This window comes from Lissotriton vulgaris, chromosome 4_1, assembly GCF_964263255.1.
Source record: "Lissotriton vulgaris chromosome 4_1, aLisVul1.2, whole genome shotgun sequence".
Taxonomy (NCBI): domain Eukaryota; kingdom Metazoa; phylum Chordata; class Amphibia; order Caudata; family Salamandridae; genus Lissotriton; species Lissotriton vulgaris.
The window spans coordinates 2,067,670,341-2,067,693,195 of NC_141691.1; the positions used below are offsets into that span (position 1 = coordinate 2,067,670,341).

The 22,855-nt window shown below is 45.3% G+C and overlaps 1 protein-coding gene across 1 annotated transcript in view; it reads left to right on the plus strand.

Annotated features, from left to right (window-relative positions):
* The window catches only part of LOC147725016 (uncharacterized), a 183,884-nt gene that overhangs the window by 102,126 nt on the left and 58,903 nt on the right, over positions 1-22,855 (plus strand). The gene's annotated exons all lie outside the window — the stretch shown is intronic.

The following is a 22,855-nucleotide window of genomic DNA, read 5'->3' on the forward strand; positions in this document are numbered from 1 at the left end:
GAGACAAGCTACCGGGGACCGGTTTCTGGCATTTCAGCCTCTTCGGCCCGGCTTGCTTGAATCCTGATGGAGCAGTGAGAAAGGGACTCATGTCTGAGTATACCCTGCCACACCTATAGTGGCCAAAATCGATTTACAAAAGGGGGTGGTGATGAACAGAGTGTCTGAATTGAGCAGACCACTCTTACCCAGTCCAAAGATCAGGGCTTGATCCATCACCATTATTTATCTCACTGCCCCATCCCAGCTCAGAACCTGGCTATATGCAAATCAGTCTGTCCCTGGCCCAGTGCATCATGGGCACAGGGCAGACTAAACTACCAAGCCAATTCTTTACCAGAAAGGAGACAAGCTACCGGGGACCCAGACAGCCTGTAGTGTATTGGAAAAAACACAGTTGATGGACAGAATGCAGAACAATTTCTTACATTCACCCCAGTACAAAGATCTGGGCCATCGTTTTTTTGCACTCCACACCACCCTAGGTCAGACAATGGCTATATGCAAATTAGCCTTGACCCTGTGCCTCATGGGAACAGTCCATCCCGAAATACCAAGCCATGTCTTTCCTAGACCGGAATCAAGCATCTAAGGACCGGTTTCTGGCTATCAGCCTTCTTCATCCTGGATAGCTTGACTCCAGTGATGTGGGGAGCCTGGGACTCACGTCTGAGCATACCCAGCCCACTCGGGGTGAAAATTGCAAAAAACACAGTTGATGGACAGAATGCAGAACAATGTCTTACATTCACCCCAGTACAAAGATCTGGGCCTAAATCCATCGTTTTTTTGCACTCCACACCACCCTAGGTCAGACAATGGCTATATGAAAATCAGCCTTGACCCTGTGCCTCATGGGAACAGTCCAGCCCGAACTACCAAGCCATGTCTTTCCTAGACCGGAATCAAGCATCCAAGGACCGGTTTCTGGCTATCAGCCTTCTTCAGCCTGGATAGCTTGACTCCAGTGATGTGGAGAGCCTGGGACTCACGTCTGAGCATACCCAGCCCACTCGGGGTGAAAATTGCAAAAAACACAGTTGATGGACAGAATGCAGAACAATGTCTTACATTCACCCCAGTACAAAGATCTGGGCCTAAATCCATCGTTTTTTTGCACTCCAAACCACCCTAGGTCAGACAATGGCTATATGCAAATCAGCCTTGACCCTGTGCCTCATGGGAACAGTCCAGCCCGAACTACCAAGCCATGTCTTTCCTAGACCGGAATCAAGCATCCAAGGACCGGTTTCTGGCTATCAGCCTTCTTCAGCATGGATAGCTTGACTCCAGTGATGTGGAGAGCCTGGGACTCACGTCTGAGCATACCCAACCCACTCGGGTGAAAATTGCAAAAAACACAGTTGATGGACAAAATGCAGAACAATGTCTTACATTCACCCCAGTACAAAGATCTGGGCCTAAATCCATCTTTTCTTTGCACTCCACACCACCCTAGGTCAGACAATGCCTATATGCAAATCAGCCTTGACCCTGTGCCTCATGGGAACAGTCCAGCCCGAACTACCAAGCCATGTCTTTCCTAGACTGATTTGCATATAGCCATGTCTGAACTGGGGTGGCAGAGTGGGCTAAAGAACGGTGATGGATTAAACCCAGATCTTTTGACTGGGTGTGAGTGTTTGATTGGTTCAGGTGCTCCGTCCATTACCACCCCCTTTTGTACTGTAGTGTATTGGGGCAGGGTGGGTTCAATGGAAACATGCTTTTCCAGACACTGCCTGGGGCACACAAGGTGCTCCATGCATAGCCCGGTTCAAACCAGTTGCTGGGGCACTCCAGCCCCAGCTCTGGCGCGAAACTGGTCAAATGGAAAGGGGTGTAACCACCCCCTTCCCAGGTTCTACCCATAGGAGGGACCTAGCAGGTAATCCAGCCCCTTAGTTTAGTATAAAGATGGGAGCTGTGCCTAGAGACATTGGATTATCCTGGACTGAAACTTTGAAACAAAACTCTTGGACCTTTGACGTTCTATTCTGACTAGAAGACTGAAGACATCTCCCTTGTGGTCAAGGAGTGACCACCCTGTGCAAACAGGCACCACCAGTAACTTGCTGGTTTGCTTTGTCGACGCTCCCGCCAGAACCAGAAGACTCAGCGACTCAGGAACTGGACTTCCAGACTTCTCTGACTCCGATCCACATCAAAGCTGAGACCCGTGGCGGACACGAGAGCTGTGGAACCGGACGCCCTGGACTACCTGCTCTTTGCTAACCGTGCAGTTTCAGAGGTATCCTCGAAGTTGTGCATTGGGATTTGAGAAGTCCCAGACCCGAGCAGCATTTGCACTGAAGCTCAGCCCTCCACACTCCACGAGTGCCACGTGGGGCCTGCGCCTGCATTTCAGCTCCTCGCCTTCCCGGTTGCTAGCCCGTTGGCTAGTGAGCCCTCCGAAGACTTTTTTGTGAAACTACACTGCTTGCTTGGTTGCTCCGGGCTTGCTCCAGCTTTCCTGCAAAGGAGAAGCTCCCAGGATTTGCTGGTGTGACCTGAAGCCAATCTTCCCATCCTGCGTGGATTGCATTTGCCAAGGCTTGTTGGGTCCAATCTAGATACTGACGCCACAGTCAACAAGATCCTTCGTGGGACAGCTCGAATCCAGTTCCTGGTCATCGTCGACGCCTCCTGGTCCTCGTGGCTGCATAGACAAGCTTCACCTCTTCACCTGATTGCATCTCAACATCGCCGGGTTCCTTCCTGGTTCCCTCCTGGTCACTGGCTAGTGGCCCAGACTCTGTCCCCTCTCCTTTCAGTTTCTTCTCATCTTCGATCCACCCTTGGATCCACCCGGACACTTTTCTTCTGGTCGCCTGCAGCACTTCTTTGCAGCTCTCCATAGGAAACAGCGGCGAAACCCGTCACGAAAAGACACCTATGCCCCCGGCTTCCCTGGGTGAGGTAACTCGAGGACTCCCGTGCTCCCGTGGGTGTTAACTATCCAAGTGTCCTAGTTTAAAAGGGTTTTACCGTAGTCCATCCGGAAGTGTCCTGAATCTACTACTTTGTAACTTTTACGTTCCCATTATAACTCTATGGTAACTCGTGTGTGTGTTTAGACACTGCACACGCCTCCTGTGGGTCTTCTACTTCCTAACCTTTGGTTGTTCAGTGTAGCCCCAGCGATTCCCTAGGCTCTAGGCCTATTCACTATTCCTGAAGTGGTTCTTATACTACTTACTTAGTATATGGTTCGTGAGACCCCTAGGGCAGAATTGTATTTGTGCAACTTAAAGTATGCTTATAGAGTAACTTGTACTGTATCTCGATCTCTGACCCCTTAAAGAGTTCAGAGGGGTTGTGCTAGTAACAAATACATATATATTTTATATATACCTTGTGTGGTGTCCTTTCATTTGGTATTCAAGGGATTATAATTGGTAAAACAGCTTGCTTCACATGCTTTCTGAAGTTTTAGCCTAAGACTGCTTGTCCATGCTACCACTAGGATAGCTGGTCTATAAGGTTGACTTTACAACCACCATCATAAGGGTCGTTTAGACTGGTGCAAGGTGTCCACTAGAATAGTGGACATCATATACCAGGCTAACTTCTCACATTATCTGGTTGCACAGGCAAGTTCTGCGCGACACTGATACCACGTGGACATCAGAATCCCATACTTTAGGCCAGAAGCAGACATCACGCACCCAGTGCCATTGCGTACGATTTTGCCGGCCAGGATGCCACGGTCCTACAGGATATGCAAACTCTCTCCACAACAAGTTGGGCCTGGTGCTGACTGATTAATGTGACCGGGTCTCCACTTTTATACACCTCCTTATTACCGCTGGTGGGAAAAGGCTGGATTCCTGTCCTACAGGAGACCCTAGTGAAACGCATTTTAACCAATTTTCACCTGGTTACGTTTGGAGACTTGTTCCCATATGACCACATCTTCTCATGTACAGAGGGCCCCCGTTTTAGTGAGGCAACCAGTGACGGACCACTTTATTTTACAAAGACTTCAGAGGACCCTTAGGGCCAGCATCTACTGTTACCCATTCGAACCTTCTGACTTTCCTCTTCTATCAGAAATCATTAAAGACACGAGTGGCCACCACCTTATGTCCCGGCTGTGTAGAGCAGCCATGTCCCTACTCCCTAGTCGGTATTTTGGGGTGCGCGCGGCCTGGGAGCGGGACCTGGGCCACTCCATGTCGTATTTGCAGTGGAGCCGCTGCTGCACGCAAATATGCTGAGTCTCCCCTAATCATAGGCATAAACTGCTACACCTCAAATTTCTTTGGCGGGCATACTTGACACCAAGTTAACTACATCGCATTGACCCATCCCATCCGCACACGTGCTCCAAATGTCACTCCCCAGAGACAGATTTTGCTCACATTGCATGGACATGCGAGAAACTAGCTAGGTATTGGAGGGTGGTTTTTGTAAAACTCTCCCGTATGATATAGATAGAGCTTGCACCCTCCCCGCTGCTGGCGCTCATGGGGTACACACATGATCTCCCCAAATCCAAAAGATGATTTGTTGCAACTGCACTCCTCATCGCCAAAAAGGAGGTAGCCTTAAACTGGGGTAGCAAATTCACACCTACATTGAAAATGTGGTTATACAGCATGACATATTGTAACACATATGCACTGCTACAGCCATCTGCCTCCAGGCCCCTTGATATATGGCAGCCACTCTACTCATATCTATTAACCGTACAGGAGACATACCACCTTCACAGCAGCACACCTCTTCAAATAATGGGACAGACGAGGGAGCGCATGCACCCATTGGGGAACCCACGACGTGACAGTGATGTGTATGAACGGTGTACACCTGTTACAACGCATTTTTTACAACGCACTACTGTTACAACGCATCCATTACAACGCAGATACTGTTACAACTCATGTTTTTACAACGCATTTTTTTACAACGCAGGTACCTTTACAACGCATACCATTACAACTTAAGTATTGGTAAGTATATAGTTATATTTTAATTGTTATATGTTTGGGGTAAAGGGGTATTTTTAGGGTTCAGGGTTAGTTTTGGGTTTTTGGGTAAAGGGGTATTTTTAGGGTTCAGGGTCAGTTTTCAGTTTTTGGGTAAAGGGGTATTTTTAGGGTTTAGGGTCAGTTTTCAGTTTTTGGGTAAAGGGGTATTTTTAGGGTTCAGGGTCAGTTTTCAGTTTTTGGGTAAAGGGGTATTTTTAGGGTTCAGGGTCAGTTTTCAGTTTTTGGGTAAAGGGGTATTTTTAGGGTTCAGGGTCAGTTTTCAGTTTTTGGGTAAAGGGGTATTTTTAGGGTTTAGGGTCAGTTTTCAGTTTTTGGGTAAAGGGGTATTTTTAGGGTTCAGGGTCAGTTTTCAGTTTTTGGGTAAAGGGGTATTTTTAGGGTTCAGGGTCAGTTTTCAGTTTTTGGGTAAAGGGGTATTTTTAGGGTTCAGGGTCAGTTTTCAGTTTTTGGGTAAAGGGGTATTTTTAGGGTTCAGGGTCAGTTTTCAGTTTTTGGGTAAAGGGGTATTTTTAGGGTTCAGGGTCAGTTTTTAGTTTTTGGGTAAAGGGGTATTTTTAGGGTTCAGGGTCAGTTTTCAGTTTTTGGGTAAAGGGGTATTTTTAGGGTTTAGGGTCAGTTTTCAGTTTTTGGGTAAAGGGGTATTTTTAGGGTTCAGGATCAGTTTTCAGTTTTTGGGTAAAGGGGTATTTTTAGGGTTCAGGGTCAGTTTTCAGTTTTTGGGGTACAGGGTAAATTTTAATTGTAAATATATTACATTAAATTCCATTACATTTTTTGTCAGGGGTTGTGGGTCAGTTTTGATTTTTTGGGGTACAGGGGTACAGGGTAAAAATAAAGTAAAATTTATTTTAAATTAAATTAATTATTTGGAATTAAATTAAATTAGTTTAATTTATTATAGGTGTTGAGGGTCAGTTTTGAGTTTCTGATGTGCAGGGGTACAGGGTAAAAATAAAGTAATTTTATTGTATAATTAAATTAATTAATTGAAATTAAATTAAATAGAATTACATTAAATTTTACAATTAATTTACCATTATAATATTAATATAACTATATACTTACCAATACTTACGTTGTAATGGTCTGCGTTGTAAATGTACCTGCGTTGTAAAAAAATGCGTTGTAAATACATGCGTTGTTACAGTATCCGCGTTGTAAATACCGCGTTGTAACGGTATGCGTTGTAAAAGTCCGCGTTGTAACATCATATATCCGTAGGAACGCTGTTGTTCCTTTGTTACTCCGGATTGTTGTGGGTAAGGCTTGTTTTGATGACCTGTTTGTGTAAAGGGACCTGATATCAAATCAAGCACAGTCAATATTAAGCCGTACTGTATCTTTGTTACAATACTTATTGTGAAAATTGATAAATCAAATTAAAAAAAAAAAAGCATTCAGCTCCAATGTTGTGTAATGCCTTCAAGGCAATACACAGGGCTTTGAACACAATCCTTTTCTTTATGGGAAGCCAATTAAGTTTGTGTACTGCTATGTAAGATTGATATTATGGAAGAGTGAAAGCTAAGCGAGCTGCTGCATTTTGTAAAACTTGGAGTTTGGCAAGAAGATTTTACGGCATATTAAGGTACAACCCACTGCAGTAATTTAGTTTAGATAAAATTAGAGCTGTTGCAACTGAGAGTAGGAGGGATGAAAATAAGTATTCTCTTATTAATCTTTAAAAGAAACAGAGAACTCGAGCTCACGCAGGCCCTGGGATGGGAGGTTCCCCATGATCCGAGGCGTTTGCTGTTGGGGTGTTCGGCCTGGATGGCTCCAGGGCAGACAAGCGTTTCCTGGGGACAGCAGCGGCGATGGCGAAAAGAGACATAGCTGCGCTCTGGTTTCAGGCAGCGGTGCCGACTGTGCGGAGATGGAGGAGGGGAGTGGATTGGTGTGGAGTGCAGGAGAAGTCTCTCTTCGAGGCCCGGGGTTGCCCTGAACTATTCCGTAAAGTGTGGGGTAAATGGTTCGGTTTACCACCAGTGTGAAAATCTGAGTCTTTTGTACAGTGGCAATGTTTGGGGAATACCACATCCAATCAAGGGGGGCCACCTTTACCTTTGTCGAGTGTACATGATGAGATGTGTCTTAACTGTGATGCTTGATTTGCAGCCAATTAATTTGATTGTTCTTAACTTTAATAAAATTGATTTATAAAAAAAAAAAAAAACAGAGGAAGCGATTTGATTTACCTAATTAGCAAAAGTGAGTCTTCTGTCAAAAATGACACCAAGATTTCTAACCTTGTCCACTGGTGTGGGTATGGGGCCAAGCTCTTGTGGCCACCGCTCCGAACCCCAGAGGCAGGCGTTATTGCCAAAGCAAAGAATTTTGGTTTTCCTGGAATCAAGACGGAGGCAGGTCTCGATCATCCAATTGTTTATACTTATCATGCTGGACTTGAATCCTGATGCTGTGTGTGAAGGGTTACCAGATATATAGACAATAATGTATGTGTTGTCTGCATACGATTCAATGGAAAAACCAAAGGACTTTATAAGTTAAGCTTGTGGACTAATGTATAAATTAAATTAGGTGGGACTGAGAGAGGGCCCACTGTGACACCCCACAAGGAAGAGTGAAAGAGTTTGAGGTAAAGGGATCTAAGGCAACCAGCTGTTCTCTATTGAAAGAAAAGAAGCAAGAGTGCAAGGGCTGAATCTATAATGCCCATCTCAAGTAGGCAAGCAATGAGAATGTTGTGATTGACTGTGTTGAACGCTGCTGAGAACTCTAATAAAATAAGAACAGCGTTCTCATCCTTGTCAATAATAGTTATTCGTTTTTAAGTTGCGGGTGTAAGGGCTGTCTCTGTGCTGTGTTGATTATGGAAACTGATGTCAGAGGAATCTAGCAAGTTGTTCTCATTAATAAAAGTTGATGGTTGTAGGACCAAAGCTTTATCAGTTATTTTTGCTGGGAGAGGAAGCTGGGCAATGGGAAGATAGTTGTTGGGGTCTAAAGATGAGACCATACTTTTTTTTATGAAAGGAAGAATAGAGGCTTTTTTCCACATGTTAAGACGAGTACCTGTCTGGACAATTTTATTAAAGATAAGTGTCAGCAGTGTAGTAATGATCTCTGCAACTTGGTGAAGGATTTGAGGAAGGCAAGGAGCATCTGTAGAATCTGATTTGGAGATACAAAATAGATTAAAAACTTGATCCAGACTGAGGGGGTTGAAGTTGGAAAGAGACTGTTGGCTGTCGGTTAAGATTTCCTGAGGGTTATCTGTACATTGCAAGGTGCTGGCAGGAAAAGCTGACAAGACATTTAATACTTTGGATTGAAAAGTGGTGGCAAGTAAATCACAATAGGATTGACTCACATTTGCATTATCGCTGTGAGTAGGACATGCTCCTTGTCCTGGAAATAAGGAGGAATTGTGCTCCTTCCTAAGATTTGCTGAGTATATTTGAAGTTTATACATCACTTTTTAGTGTATGCGCATGTTCTCAGACAACTGTTAATGGTTAAATCAGAATTTTTGTGGTCTAATGAGTGTGCAAATGCCCTTGTGAGTATCAAAAACAACATAAGTAGTGCGCCACCTTTGAAGAAGTTTGACTCAAATTTCTTGAGCGTGATTACAACGGATGCTAGTGGTAAGGGTCTAGAGGCTGTTCTCACACAGAAAGAGACAGATAGTAAGGAAGGAGTGATATCCTTTGCTTCACAGAGTTTGACACCCATTGAAGAAAGATAATCAGTGATTGAATGTGAGACCTTGGCATGTATGTGCGGGACATTTTAGGCCATTTATGCAGGGGGAAAGAATTAGATTTAAGAACAGATCACAAGCCACTACTAGCATGGTACAAAAAGTGTTTAAACATAAAGCAAACATATTAATAAGATCACAAGATTTTATTTACAAGGTATCGTATGTAACTGTGCTAAGAAATTGGGTTACAGATTGTCTCATCAGATACCTTTACCATTAAAGGAAGTGCCTATGGATAATTGTGATGATTTTGCAGATGCCATGGTAGAAGATGGTGAGGAATACAGCGTTAATAAGAGTGAGCAGACAACTGCTTAAGAAAAGGATGGTGAATTTGTGATAATCAAGCATTTTCTGAAGTTAGATTGGTCACACAAGAGAACTTTGAGTGTCAATCTCAGGAAATACTGAGAGTTATGAAATGAATTGAGTGAGAGTGTCTATTATGTATGGCGAAACTTATACCTCCAGTGAATTTGAGAAACTAGATTTACAGTTATCACGTTAGTCATCTAGGAATAGGGAAAAATAAGAGAAGAGTCACAATATTTATTGGTGTCCCTGAGTAGATAAGGACACACAAAGACAGGTTTGGATGTGTGGATTGTTGCAATGCAGACAAAACAATTGGGCCAGATGTAGGTAGCTAAATACCGGTCGGTAATACCGAAAATCGGTAGATTTTAGGGTTACGGACAGGTATTTAGCAATCCCCAATGTAGGAAAGGAATTGGTAATAAGTAATCGGGAAATACCCATTCCTTATTACCGATTCCCAATTTACCGATTCGGAGTTACCAAACCCCCAAATACCAAATCGGTAAATAAGAAATTGTAAAAACGAGAAAAGACATATAGAAAAATTCGGTAATACCGAATTTCCACAAATTCGGTATTTAAGACTCGGTAATTACCACTGACTCAAAGCAGGTGGTAGTAATGTAATGTAATGTAAGCGGGTTCTTATATAGCGCAGACTACCACCCTACGGGTATCCTGGTGCTCAGACTAGAGAAGTAACAGTCATGTGAGTGTACCTGAGAAAGTTGAAGAAAGAGGGATCACGCCTTGGGGGAAGAGCCAGGATTTCAAGCTCTTTCTAAACTCGATTAGGGAGTTAATTTGTCTGATATTCTGGGGAAGATCATTCCAAAGATGGGCAGCAGCTGCACTGAAAGCCCCCCCCCCCCATCCTAGAACGCTTGAATCTAGGAATTACCAGCAGACTTGCACTGAAGGAGCAAAACTACCTTGGGGAGGTACCAGGGGAATGTTTCCTGTAGTGGGTCTGGGCCCGAATCGTGTACCACTCTGTGCACCATACAGAGTGATTTAAAGTGGACCCTTTCCTTGATAGGCAGCCAATGAAGATCTCTCAGGGCAAGAGTAGACGAAGATCTACGTTGCCTATTTAACACCAATTTTGCTGCTGCCGACTGGACTCTCTGCAACCCCTACAAGATATACTGTGGTGCTCCCAAGTACAGGGAGTTGCAGTAGTCCAGTCTGCTTAGCACAGTGCTTCTCACTACAAGAGTGCGTAAATCTTTGGGAAGTATTGGGAGTATCTGGCGCAGCATGCGCATCAAAGAGAAGCACACACTGGCTGTCTTATTTGCCTGCGACTCCATTTGGAGATTGTCATCTATCAGAACCCCCAGATTGCGCACTGTACTGACAGGGACCAAAGGTTCCTCCTCAGGAGTAAGCCTAAACTCCAGTGGTATGTGTTTAGGCATCTTAGCAGAAGAGCAATACAGCACCTCCGTTTTCCCCCCGTTAAACTGCAAGGAGTTTCTCCGAAGCCAACCTGCTGTCTGACGCAGACACTTCTGAAACGTCTCCAAGGAAACTAGTTGCGTATCGTCCACATAGTTGACCAGGTCAACCCTGAACGATTTGATGATGGGAAACAGAGGCTGCAAATAGATATTGAAAAGAATAGGGCTGATCGCAGAGCCCTGTGGTACCCTGTAGGCTACCGAAGACTTACAGGAAGAAAACGGCGCCAAGGTTACCACCTGCTGTTTCCCTGCCAGATAATTTAATGTTATAATGTGATAATTAATAGATAGTTTAATGACTGTTGATTCCCTCTGAGGCGGAAGCCGGAGGTCTATTGTGCTCTCTTGCACCCCCGTTTTAAAAAAAACGATCGACTTGCTAATTGTTCACAAATTTTTAAAAAATTGTTCTATATTCTATTGGGAGCGTTTTTAATACCCCTGATACCCCCTACAGCGAGCCCACTTCGCTGAGGCACCCCCTTTCCACAGCATCACTCTAGTGAGGTGCAGGAAAGCTTCGAACACCACTTTGGCAGCCATCTTTGATTGGGCAGGCTCGCCGGAGAGCTCGGCGCCCCTCCCACCCTCCCTGGGTATTTAACTGGATCTAAATCGGTTTTCTGTGTTTAATGACTGTTGATTCCCTCTGAGGCGGAAGCCGGAGGTCTATTGTGCTCTCTTGCACCCCCGTTTTAAAAAAAACGATCGACTTGCTAATTGTTCACAAATTTTTTAAAAATTGTTCTATATTCTATTGGGAGCGTTTTTAATACCCCTGATACCCCCTACAGCGAGCCCACTTCGCTGAGGCACCCCCTTTCCACAGCATCACTCTAGTGAGGTGCAGGAAAGCTTCGAACACCACTTTGGCAGCCATCTTTGATTGGGCAGGCTCGCCGGAGAGCTCGGCGCCCCTTCCACCCTCCTCCCGCCCCGCCCAAAGTATGTATAAAAACAACAGTACTGCCCGTCCGCGCAGCGGGCGCGCCGGCGGCGCGCCGGAGGCGCGCCAGAGGCAAGCCCGTCTGCGCCCGTCCGCGCCTGGCCTAGGGCCACAACCCCTGGCCCTCCTCTTTTATGCTGACGACACCCAGCTGGTCTTGGCCATAAAGGGCGATGGACAGGAGGTAGCAGAAAGATTCCAAAGGGGGATGATTGCTATCGGTGAGTGGATGGCAAGAAATTGCCTGAAGCTCAATTCCGATAAAACGGAAGTGGTCATCTTTGGTAACCTTCAGCCAGCCTGGTCGGCAGCTTGGTGGCCATCGGTTCTTGGTGTCCCTCCTACCCCCACCGCTAAGGTTAGAAACTTAGGAGTGACATTTGATGACAAGCTATGTTTCATGGCCCATGCAAACAAGGTGGCAGCTAACGCCCATTTTAAGCTCAAAGTAATAAAAAAGATCATTCCTTACTTACCAGATTCAGCAGCCAAGACGTTAGTCACCTCCTTGGTCCTGACATCGTTGGACTACTGCAACGGTCTTCTGCTTAATGCACAAAGCAGAGTCACGAAAAAGCTTCAGACTGTGCAGAACGCAGCGGCACGCGTGCTATCCAAAAAACCCAAGTTTACTCCCATCTCGGACACCCTGAAAGATTACCACTGGCTAACCATTCAAAATAGGGCTAAATTCAAAGCATTATGCATAGTTTATAAGACCCTGCAAGATCAAGGACCGCGCTTCCTCAAAAAACTACTAATTCCTTATAACCCGTCTAGAACACTTCGGTCCTCCTCACTGAACCAACTTGTGGTTCAACGAAGTAGAACAGTCTCATGGGGTGATCGCCGCTTTTCTATCGCAGCCCCTAAAATCTGGAACTCCTTACCGAACCACATTAAAATAAGTTCCACGCTCCTCCAGTTCAGAAAGAAACTGAAGACGTGGTTATTCAACCAGTAAACCCAGATACCAATCTGCTGATCAGGGATACACAGCATTGCATACCAGCGCCGAGACGCCTACGGGTATTTGCACGCGCTCTATAAATATCATTAAATAAATAAATAAATAAGACCGCAACCACTGAAGAGCCCGTCCCTTCACCCCAATCTTCTCTAATCTTTCCACTAGAATTGCGTGGCTCACCGTGTCGAATGTGGCCGACATATCGAGAAGTACTAGAACAGTAACATTCCCATTGCCGTCCCGCACTGATCACTATGGCGGCCCTCTGTTATTGCAAGGCGGCTATGGCCACAGGCAGCAGGAGTGAGGATCTGGGGACGGGAGGAGCGCGTTTACAGACAGCGCATCACACTCTTCCAACTGACTGAGGCAGAGATCCATGAAAGGTACAGGCTGCACCCCCAAACCATCCTGGACCTGATAAGGGACCTGCACCCACTCCTGGAGCATCCAACACCAAGGGTGCACGCTATACCACCACATGTGCAGGTGCTCTGTGGCCTACACCTACTTGTATCTAGCAATTACTAGGGGGTGATAGCTGCAGTAGATGGTGTGTCACAGAGTTGCCTGTCCCGTTTCTTTAACAAGTTCCTGGATGCCATGATGCAGAGAATGCACCACTACATAAGCTTCCCAACCACACAGGCCGAACTGCAGAAAACCAAGACAGACTTTTACCAAAAGGCACAGTTCCCGCATGTTATATGGTGCATTGATGGTACACACACTCCAATTTGCCCACCTACAGCCACTGAGTACATCTACCGAAACAGAAAATCCACCCACTCCCTTAATGTGCAGGTAATCTGCGATGCAGCCAACTTAATCACCAACATTATGGCAAAATTTCCAAGGACCACCCACGACTCATACATTTTCCCGAACAGTGGGATCTACACACTTCTGGCTGCGGGAGAATTTGGAGAAGGATACCTGCTAGGTAAATCACTGTGACACACCATGATGTATACTGCAGATGAATGTGTTGGTGACTGTTATTAATGGCACTGTCTTCCCCACCTAGGTGATAGCGCATATACTGTGCGGTCATTCATCCTCACTCCTTACCTGAACCCATCAACCCCAAGTGAGAGATGATACAATGTGGCGCACAAACCAACACGCAACGTTGTGGAGCGCCCGTTTGGACTATTAAAAAGCAGGTTCTGCTGCCTCCTCAAAAGCGGAGGACCACCTCAGTACCGCCCCATCATGTGCTGCAAGATCATCGCAACTTGTGCTATGCTGCATAACCTTGCCACTAAGAAAGGTACAGCAGTTGAATTAACTGACTCTGAGTACGATGATGATGAATTTGCACAGCCAGAGCCCAACGCAGCAGGAGTGGCGCCAGCACCAGATGGGAGACAAAGACGGGCTGAGATCACATGCAACTATTTTTGAGTAAGTAAGGAGACACAGCCAGTTGTTGTATTTGAATGACATAGTTTAATATATTGGCACTACGCCATCACGTGAAGGGCTCAACATGGCAGTCGTATTTGTAAACACCCTACAAAGATGTCATGGGTTAAGTCACCCAGTTAGCTAGACTAAGTGTGGCTTGCATTTCCTCCTGCGGCCACGCACAACAGTGCTGCATTCCCTTTGCAGTCTGTCTTCACTGGCAATCAATCCAGTGCCAACAACTTGACGCCTGCTGCTCCTCCTGGACTCAGTTACAGGGGGTGTTACACTGCTGCAACTTGTCTCCTCACTGTCCCCCACCTCACCTGCACCAGTATTGGCAGCATGATTATTTCAGGAACACTTTAAGTGTAGTGGTCACTGTCATAAGCCCCCTTGACACATCACAGCTTCAGTGTACCATCCCTTCCTGCAGGCCACAGAGCACCTGCAGAGCAGAGAAGTGGCAGTGGAGGGGCGGTTCACCCCCTTGGTATAATTCTCCATTTTATGCCTCTTCCTGCGCCGTGCCATCCTGTCCTCATCAAGCTTGCTGCACAGCAGCCTCACTGACTGGGACATGTCCCTCATGCCCAGAGCCATGTCCCTCATACCCTCAGCCAGTGTTGTGTTCATTGAGCAGATGCCCTTCTCTATTTCTGCATGTTTGCTGTCACGTGTCTCATCTGCCGCTGAACTGATTGGATTGCTTTCCCTTGCAGGCGCTGGACCTTTAACATGTTCACCTCCAGACCTGCAAACACACCATGCTCCTCACCCTGCAAAGGTGGACTGGGTTCCCTAACCCTGCAGCGTCTGGCACCTGTGTGCGATCGCTCCGTGGGGGACTGTGAACCTGCATTATTGCCATCCACTGGGACCGTTGGCTGTTCTCCACCCCTCCAGTCTTCCACGGACAACTCCATCTCTTGGAACCTGGCAACTGCATGCCTCCTGGGTCTTGCTAATGCCGGTGGTGACGCTGCTGGTGATGCAGGTGATGGTGCTGTTGTTGCAGGTGGTGTTGTTGTTGCAGGTGGTTGTGTTGTTGCAGGTGGTGGTGTTGCCGGTGGTGGTGTTGATGCCGGTTGTGGTGTTGATGCCGGTGGTGGTGGTGGTGTTGCCGGTGGTGGTGGTGTTGCCGGTGGTGGTGTTGATGCTGGTGGTGGTGTTGATGCTGGTGGTGGTGTTGATGCCAGTGGTGGTGTTGATGCCGGTGGTGGTGTTGATGCCGGTGGTGGTGGTGTGGTGTGACCTGTAGTTGAAATGGCATCCTCCATTCTCTCCCTCCGGGGTGCCTTTCCTGCCTTGACATGTGCAGACCTGCGCGATGTCTTGCCTGTGGAGTCAAATTGTACATTAGATCACTTGTTTGGCAGCCTTATGAAAAAATAAATGTTCATGTCTGCCAATCTATCTGACCGTCCTCTGCTTGTTTATCACTGATGTGTGTCACATGCCTTTGTGTTCAGTGGGATGGCTGTTATAATAGGTGTTACACTGACTACATTTCCCATAATGCATTGCTGGCGTTTACTAAAACATGTACTGGAGTGAGATTCACACTGCCTCATTGGGGAATGGGGTAATGGAGTAGGAGACGCAGCTTGGTGTGCATGCATCTTACCTTGTTTGTTGCCAGCTCTGGCTGAGCTGTCTGCATCCCGATCCTGCTGACGCTCTCAGGGTCAATGATGGAGTCTGCCAGCAGTTCCAATGCAGTCAGTGCAGGTGCTCTATTTCTTCCTCCACCTGTCAGGCTAGCTTGTTTTTTCCTTTCGGCCATCTTCTTCTTTGCCAGGCTCCTGACGTCGTACCACCTTTTCTTGAGTATGTCTATTTCACGGTGAGTCACTCCAATGGCATTTACATTTTCCTGTATTCCAGTCCTAATTTTTCTCTTCTGGGATTCTGGCACTTGCAGTAACTGTTTCCCAAACAGCTTTGTGTGTTCTCTTGCCACCTCCTCAATCAGGACCCCCAGATCCCTTTCACTAAATTTTAGTTTTCTTTTCCTTTCTGCACCATCATTTTAACTCTCCTTGTTGGCCATTCTGCAGTTTGTATCTGGAAAAGTTCTTTCAGTTGCTTCCGTGTTCTCCTCTGCACTCCCTGCCTCTCCAGCAGATTCTGATTCAGTGCAGCTGCATGGGTGTGGCCACTTCCTGGTTGGGAGGTGATGTGAATGCACAGGATTGGCTGAATCTTCAATTGCTGTTATTTTGAATTACCGATTCTGTATTTCCAATTCAGTATTTAGGAATCGGTAATACCGATCGGTAAAAGGAATCGGTAAATTTTACCTATTATTACCGATTCGGTATTTTTGGGGGTTTTTTAAGTTTTTTTTTATCTACATTGGAAATACCAATTTCTTAATACCAATTCGGTATTAAGAATTCTGTATTTCGGGGGGCGTGGCTTGGACGCCGGAGAAATGGCCGCGTAGTTTCTGTCCTCCTCCAGGCAGCTGCAGTACTTGCCACCAAAACAGCTGTAAACCGAGTCCAAACCGGATCATAGCGGACATTTAGGTGTCAGAACCCCAGACCTGGCGATGGCGTGATTTTCAGCCAGATCTGATCGAGGACAACGGAGAAACCCGACTTTCGTCAAGGACCGCCGGCGACCGCAGATGGTGACGGACCTTATTTCCGGCCGCATCCACGAGGTTCCCTGGAGCTCCGGTCCCGTCGCTCACACAAAGAGCACCTGCTCTACGAGGCAGTCACCACAAGGCGTAGCAATGTAAACGACAGAGCCGTGAGTAATGAGGCATGAGACCGTCTGGAATGCTTATTTTCTGTGCATTGCTCGAAGTGCAAAAAGCGGGACCCAGCCGTGTAAAAATGGCGGCTTGCCGGTAAACTTAATTACTCTAAAGCCACTCTCTAATCAGCAGTGTGACCAACGCTTATCTGCCTGACAAACTGTGACTGTGCCAATGAGTGCTGGATGGTGTGCTGCAGTCCATGTTATTAGAAGAAGCCCCTGATCGTATACATTGCTCATCTAACAATGCCACGATGCAGCAGATGTTAAATTAAATTGAATTAAAGCAGAAGTGATTATATGCACTCACTGAGCTGAATTCAGTAAGCAAACTGACTAAGACCACAAGAAAATGATGTCCTGGATACAGATTTTATCGACATAATTAATATGCTTAATTAATATGCTTCCTTAATCTACGCAAAAGTCCTGTACGTTGTACAGCCATTAGAGAAGCTATCGTACACGAAATCTATATTGGTGGCTCCTGTGTATATGCATTAACGTGAGTCTCTACATCCTGCGCTTCTGTAATACAGGCACCCTTCCTGACAACAACATGTTTAGTAGTGCCTAGAAGCATCTGCATAAGGAGTTAGCAGACTGAGTAGCAGTGACCCCAGACCAACACAGTCATTAGGTCACCAGTGAGATACTAACCAGTGGCAATATCCCAGCTAACCCCAGCATCACTGATGAACAACTCAAAAATGGGGGATAAAGACAATGGCAAAAATTCTAAACGTCTGAAATCTGACCCACCGACGCCAGTTAAAGGCAAAAGAGAACTAACTGATGCTATGGACATTATCCTACACAGACTAGACGAAGTTAGAGACTTGGCGAAATCTACCAAAGAGGAGGTCGTTGCGATAAGACAGGATATCAAAGACATTACCTCGAGGCTGTCTGAGTCTGAAAGCAGAATAAGTAAACTGGAGGACACGGAAAATAAAACCTGTGGAGCCATCAAGAATCTCACCCTGTGCTCGGACCATCTTGTGAAGAAAATTGCGGAATTGGAAGACAGAAATAGAAGAGGGAACCTGAGAATTTTTGGAATACCAGAAAAATCAGAAGAAGCCCATGGATCGTGCGTTCCCTTCCTTGAGAAATGGTTTACACAAGCGACAAACTTGTCCTTCACGCAACCCCTGGAATTCGATAGGGCACATAGAGTTCCGGGACGGATTACTAAAGAGCAAAAAGGCCCAAGAGCGATAGTGTGCAAGCCGCTAAGATACCAACACACAGAACAGATTCTCTCTTTCGTCCGCAAGCACAATCATGTCCTATGGCAAGGTCATAAGGTTTATATTTCGCAGGATTTCAGTAAAGAGACCATGGATGTCAGGAAAGTCTTCCTAGCGTTGAGACCGCAATTGAAGTCACTCGGATACATGTATGGATTTATTGGTCCAACAAAATTCAAAGTGACGATACATGGAGTAACTCATGTATTCTCTGATCCACAAAAGCTGCGTCGTCTACTCTCTGACCAAGGAGAGGGCAACATGGAGGTCTCTAATTCGAATCAGGGAGGCGCCACTGCATCTGGTTTTGGTTGATTCATGACTTTTCTGCAAAGCTCACCACTGATGACCTACTGGTAAACCAGTCTTGTACGCATACTGATACCCTGTAGAGTCACTCAAACAGAGTTGTTCAAACAGGCTCTGGAAACGATCCCTATGCTCGACTCTATACTTACTAAATTTGCATGGTTCACGATATATACATTGTTCTAATATGTGCCTTAGTTTTACTTAACTACGACTTGTACTATACTCATTATGCTCACAATATTTACGATGTTCACACCGTTCACAACATATGGCATAATCCTATATGTGTCTCAACTTGACATTAGGTCTGAAATGGCCAATACATTTGCTGTACTTTGTCCAGATAAGTTTGTGGCGATCGGCCACACTTATTGAGTATGGAATCCTTGTGTCCTATGAAGTGCCTTACTGCACTGTTCAGGAGTGATCCCTGGCTGGTCGCCATGACATGCTCCGCATATGGCTTAATTCACCTAGAAGTGGTTACACGTGTTATCTCCCCAAACCTAGTTATAATGGTTCACCGTTCTTAAAAGGTTTTGCGTCTACACCTTGAGATGTAGCTTATGGTTTTATTTTGAATATGGGGAGTCATTTAACTCTCTTGACTTGTGAGATGTTCTTACAGCACTGACATTTATTGATGTTGACTAGCTGCTTGGAGGTGGCCTCGTGGTCGTTCCCAAGTCGCCATGTTCCTATTCTACCATGGGGGAGGGAGGGGTGGGATGGGGGTACGGGTGGAGGGAGGAGGGAGGCGTGGGGAACTGGGGGAAGGGTTTGTATTTTCATTTTCATTTCTTCTGTTTTGCACATTGTTTGTATTCCGTAGCGTCGCATTCCAAACCTTGCATTTTGTCTTTCAACCAATAGTACTTCTCATTAGCCTTGCAGCCAGTGCGACTGTAGCTACTAATTCTGTTGTTACCTGTGCGGTGGTCTTTCTCCGGTTTAATGCATGTATAGCTTCATGTAGCATGGTTGAATATCAGAAGATTAATGTCTGATGGCTCCTACTTTAGATACCCCAATCGGAACAACAACCATAGCTAACCTTAAAATACTATCACTGAATGTGAAGGGCTTAAACCAACTGGTTAAACGCCAGAAGATACTCGACTACCTTCGTAGGCAACGAGGGGACATAGCCCTCCTGCAAGAAACGAAACTAGAGGCGAAACAATTTCATACACTACGCAACAAGTTTTACACTGAAGTGATAGGATCTGAAGCAGTATCTAAGAAAAACGGGGTGGTGATGCTCTTTGCTAAAAAAGCAAATGTGGAAGTGATTTCCTCTTCCATAGACACGAAGGGTAGATGGGTCTCAGCGAAGCTTCTCAAAGACGACACTGAATTTTATATTACAACGGTATACGCTCCCAACACACATGACCCTTCCTTCTGGCAAGACCTTACAAAACAGACTAACACCATTCCAGACACAGCAGTCCATATTATAGCAGGCGATTTCAACCTTCCATATGACCCTATCCTAGACAGGGACTCCAAATGTGTTTTCCGCCCAGGCAAAGCCCATAGAGATTTCATGAAGCTATGTAACAGATTCCACATGGTAGAGACTACTCCTTCTACTCCCCACCTCATGACTCATTTTCGAGAATTGACTACATATTTATAACTAAAAACGCAGTAGCCAGAGTCGAAGACTCAGACATTGCACCGAGACTAGTCTCTGATCACTCTTGCATCTCTCTTACAATATCGAATGTCAAGCCGACAACTCGGCAGTCAATGTGGAGATTTAATGATGCCATACTGAATGACACAAAACACAAGAACACTATTGAAAACGCCATAAAAGATTTCTTGGAGACTAATAAAAAAGGAGACACCTCAGATCTCATACGCTGGGAGGCGCTAAAATCCACCATAAGGGGGCTCATTATAAAAATCTCGTCTGCAATTAATAAAAACCGTACTGCAGCCCTACTAAAATTGGAAGAAGACATCTCAAAACTCCAACGCGAATACCTAGATAGTAGAAACCCCAAGGATCTAAATGAACTGTCCAACCAAAAATACACCTATAACAAATTAATAAGTGAAAAAGCAGGGATCTGGTTAGACAAGAGGAAACGTTTTAAAATCTGTGACTCTAATAAAGCAGGGAGAGGACTAGCTGCCTATCTTAAATTTAAAATTCAAAAGAGTTCCATTACCTCCTTACTGGATGATAGTGGCATCCCCAGCTCTGACCCCAATAAAATTGCGAACATTTTTAAAGACTTCTATGAAAAACTCTACGCTAGGAACGTGAAGGTAGATAAAGAGAAAGTGGAGAAATACCTCTCCAACTGCGTGCTACCAACACTTAAGCCCGCAGAAAAAGAATCCCTGAATGAGCCAGTATCTGAGAAGGAAGTCATTGCTGCAATCAAATCTCTCAAAAGTGGGAAAGCCCCCGGTCCAGATGGTTACACTGCGCCGTTTTATAAAACTTTCGCCCACACTCTCACTACACCACTCTTGGAAGTGTTTCAAGAAATTAGTATCACGGGAGAAGTTCAGGGAACAATGGCCGAAGCTGTGATTGCAGTGATACCCAAGGAAGGCAAGGATTCTAAACTCCCTAAAAACTACAGACCTATCTCATTGATAAACTTAGATTGCAAGCTCCTGGCCTCAATCCTAGCAAGACGCATCCAGCAGGTACTGCCGTCTCTAATCCATCCGTCACAAGCAGGATTCTTGAAAAATAGGTTGTTAAGCGACAATACCAGAATTCTAGCTCATGTAATTGAAAAAGCAAAGCTCCTATCCACGGCCACGGTGGCGATTACACTTGACGCTGAAAAAGCGTTCGACAAGGTGGACTGGACATACCTAAATGCAGTGCTGCTCAAATTTGACTTAGGCCCTCTATTTACAAAATTAGTTATGTCACTGTATGCTTGCCCCACTGCTAGAGTGCGAGCTGGTGGCGCTTTCTCCTCCCCCTTTAATCTAGAACAAGGCACTAGACAAGGATGCCCCTTGTCCCCATCCCTATTCCTCCTGGCGATTGAGCCCTTCCTGTATCATATACGGGAAAATGCGGACATCACAGGAATTCAGTTTAAAGATTGTACAATTAAGCTCACGGCATATGCTGACGACGTGTTGGTCCTGAGTGAAAAAGCAGACAAAGCCATACCGGCTTTACTTTCCACGATTAAGGATTTCTCAAGCGTATCAGGATACTCTCTGAATAGAGATAAAACAGAGGTGAAGATGTTAAACAACCTGGGTGATAAAAATATACTAGGTGACTCTGGCCTTACCTGGCAACCAAAAAGTTTCAAATATCTAGGTATGGAATTTGAGAAAGATTTGATTACCACCTTAAAAATTAACGAAGATATACTCTACAAAAAAATACAAAAATTGCTAGATGGGTGGTCACCAAAATTTCTATCATGGTGGGGAAGGGCAGAGACGTTAAAAATGATGATCAGCCCCCAGGTGAATTATATGGCGAGTATGCTCCCCATGATCTTCACTGAGGAATTCCTACATAAAATAGAGAAGTTATTCACGGACTTCTTATGGAAAGGAAAGAAACCCAGAATAGCTATGAAAAAATTACAACTACCGAAACTTAGAGGAGGTATAGGTTTGCCCAATTTCAGGAACTACCAAACCGCCTTTCTCTGCAAGCAAGGAGCCTCCTGGTTCGCAGAAGACCCTAACTATACACCTTTATGGATTAATATTGAGAAATCCATCATAGGCAAAGCCCCGCTCTCTGCGATTCTCACAATGGACCTATCACACCTCACACACTCTAGATATATCATGCTCAACACCAAAAGAGCTCTTTTACGACTGGACAAATTACATAAAACCGGTCTGCAGATCAATAAATCAGCTTCCGCGTCCTTATGGCGTAACCCACTTATTAAAATTAACGGCTTGCCCCCTATATGGGATCATTGGTCTGATAAAGGTATTAATGTGATCTCAGATCTCTACGAGGATCAAATGCCAATGCCCTTTTCAGTTATACAGGCTAAACACTCCCTGTTACCAATTGACTTTTACGCTTTCCTAAAACTAAAGTCAGCTCTGTCCACACAAACGTTCAAATTTGCGACACCTTGGCTAAAAACTATGCTCCCACACTTTCAATCCTCAGGACATTTTGTCTCAAGAATATACAAGCTACTTGCGCCAACACCCAATAAATCGATGAGACGAAATGAACTTAAATGGGAAGCGGAACCAAACAACACCAGTATAGCTATAGACTGGACCAAGATACACGCATCGGCACTCACACATAAGGTCTCCCCGATACTCTCACAAACCAAATACATGATACTCAACAGAACATTTTGGACCCCACAGAGACTATTTAAGGTTGGATTGCGAGACACACCAACGTGCTGGAATTGCTCACTATCAGACGGTGACCTACCGCACATGTTATTTAACTGTCCCTTGCTTAAGACATATTGGTCTAAGATTTTTGACTATATTGAAAACATATTCTCCATAAAACCCACAAGAGAATTCATATATGTTATTCTAGGGGCCATAGACCCGTTACTAGTGAGAGATCATGACCGCCAGCTTCTTGATCTTTTACTAACACTAGCGTGCAAAGTGGTTTTATGCCATTGGAAGACATCGTCTGAGGTCTCTTTCAACGCTTGGAGAGAATGGTTATCCTGCATTAGGG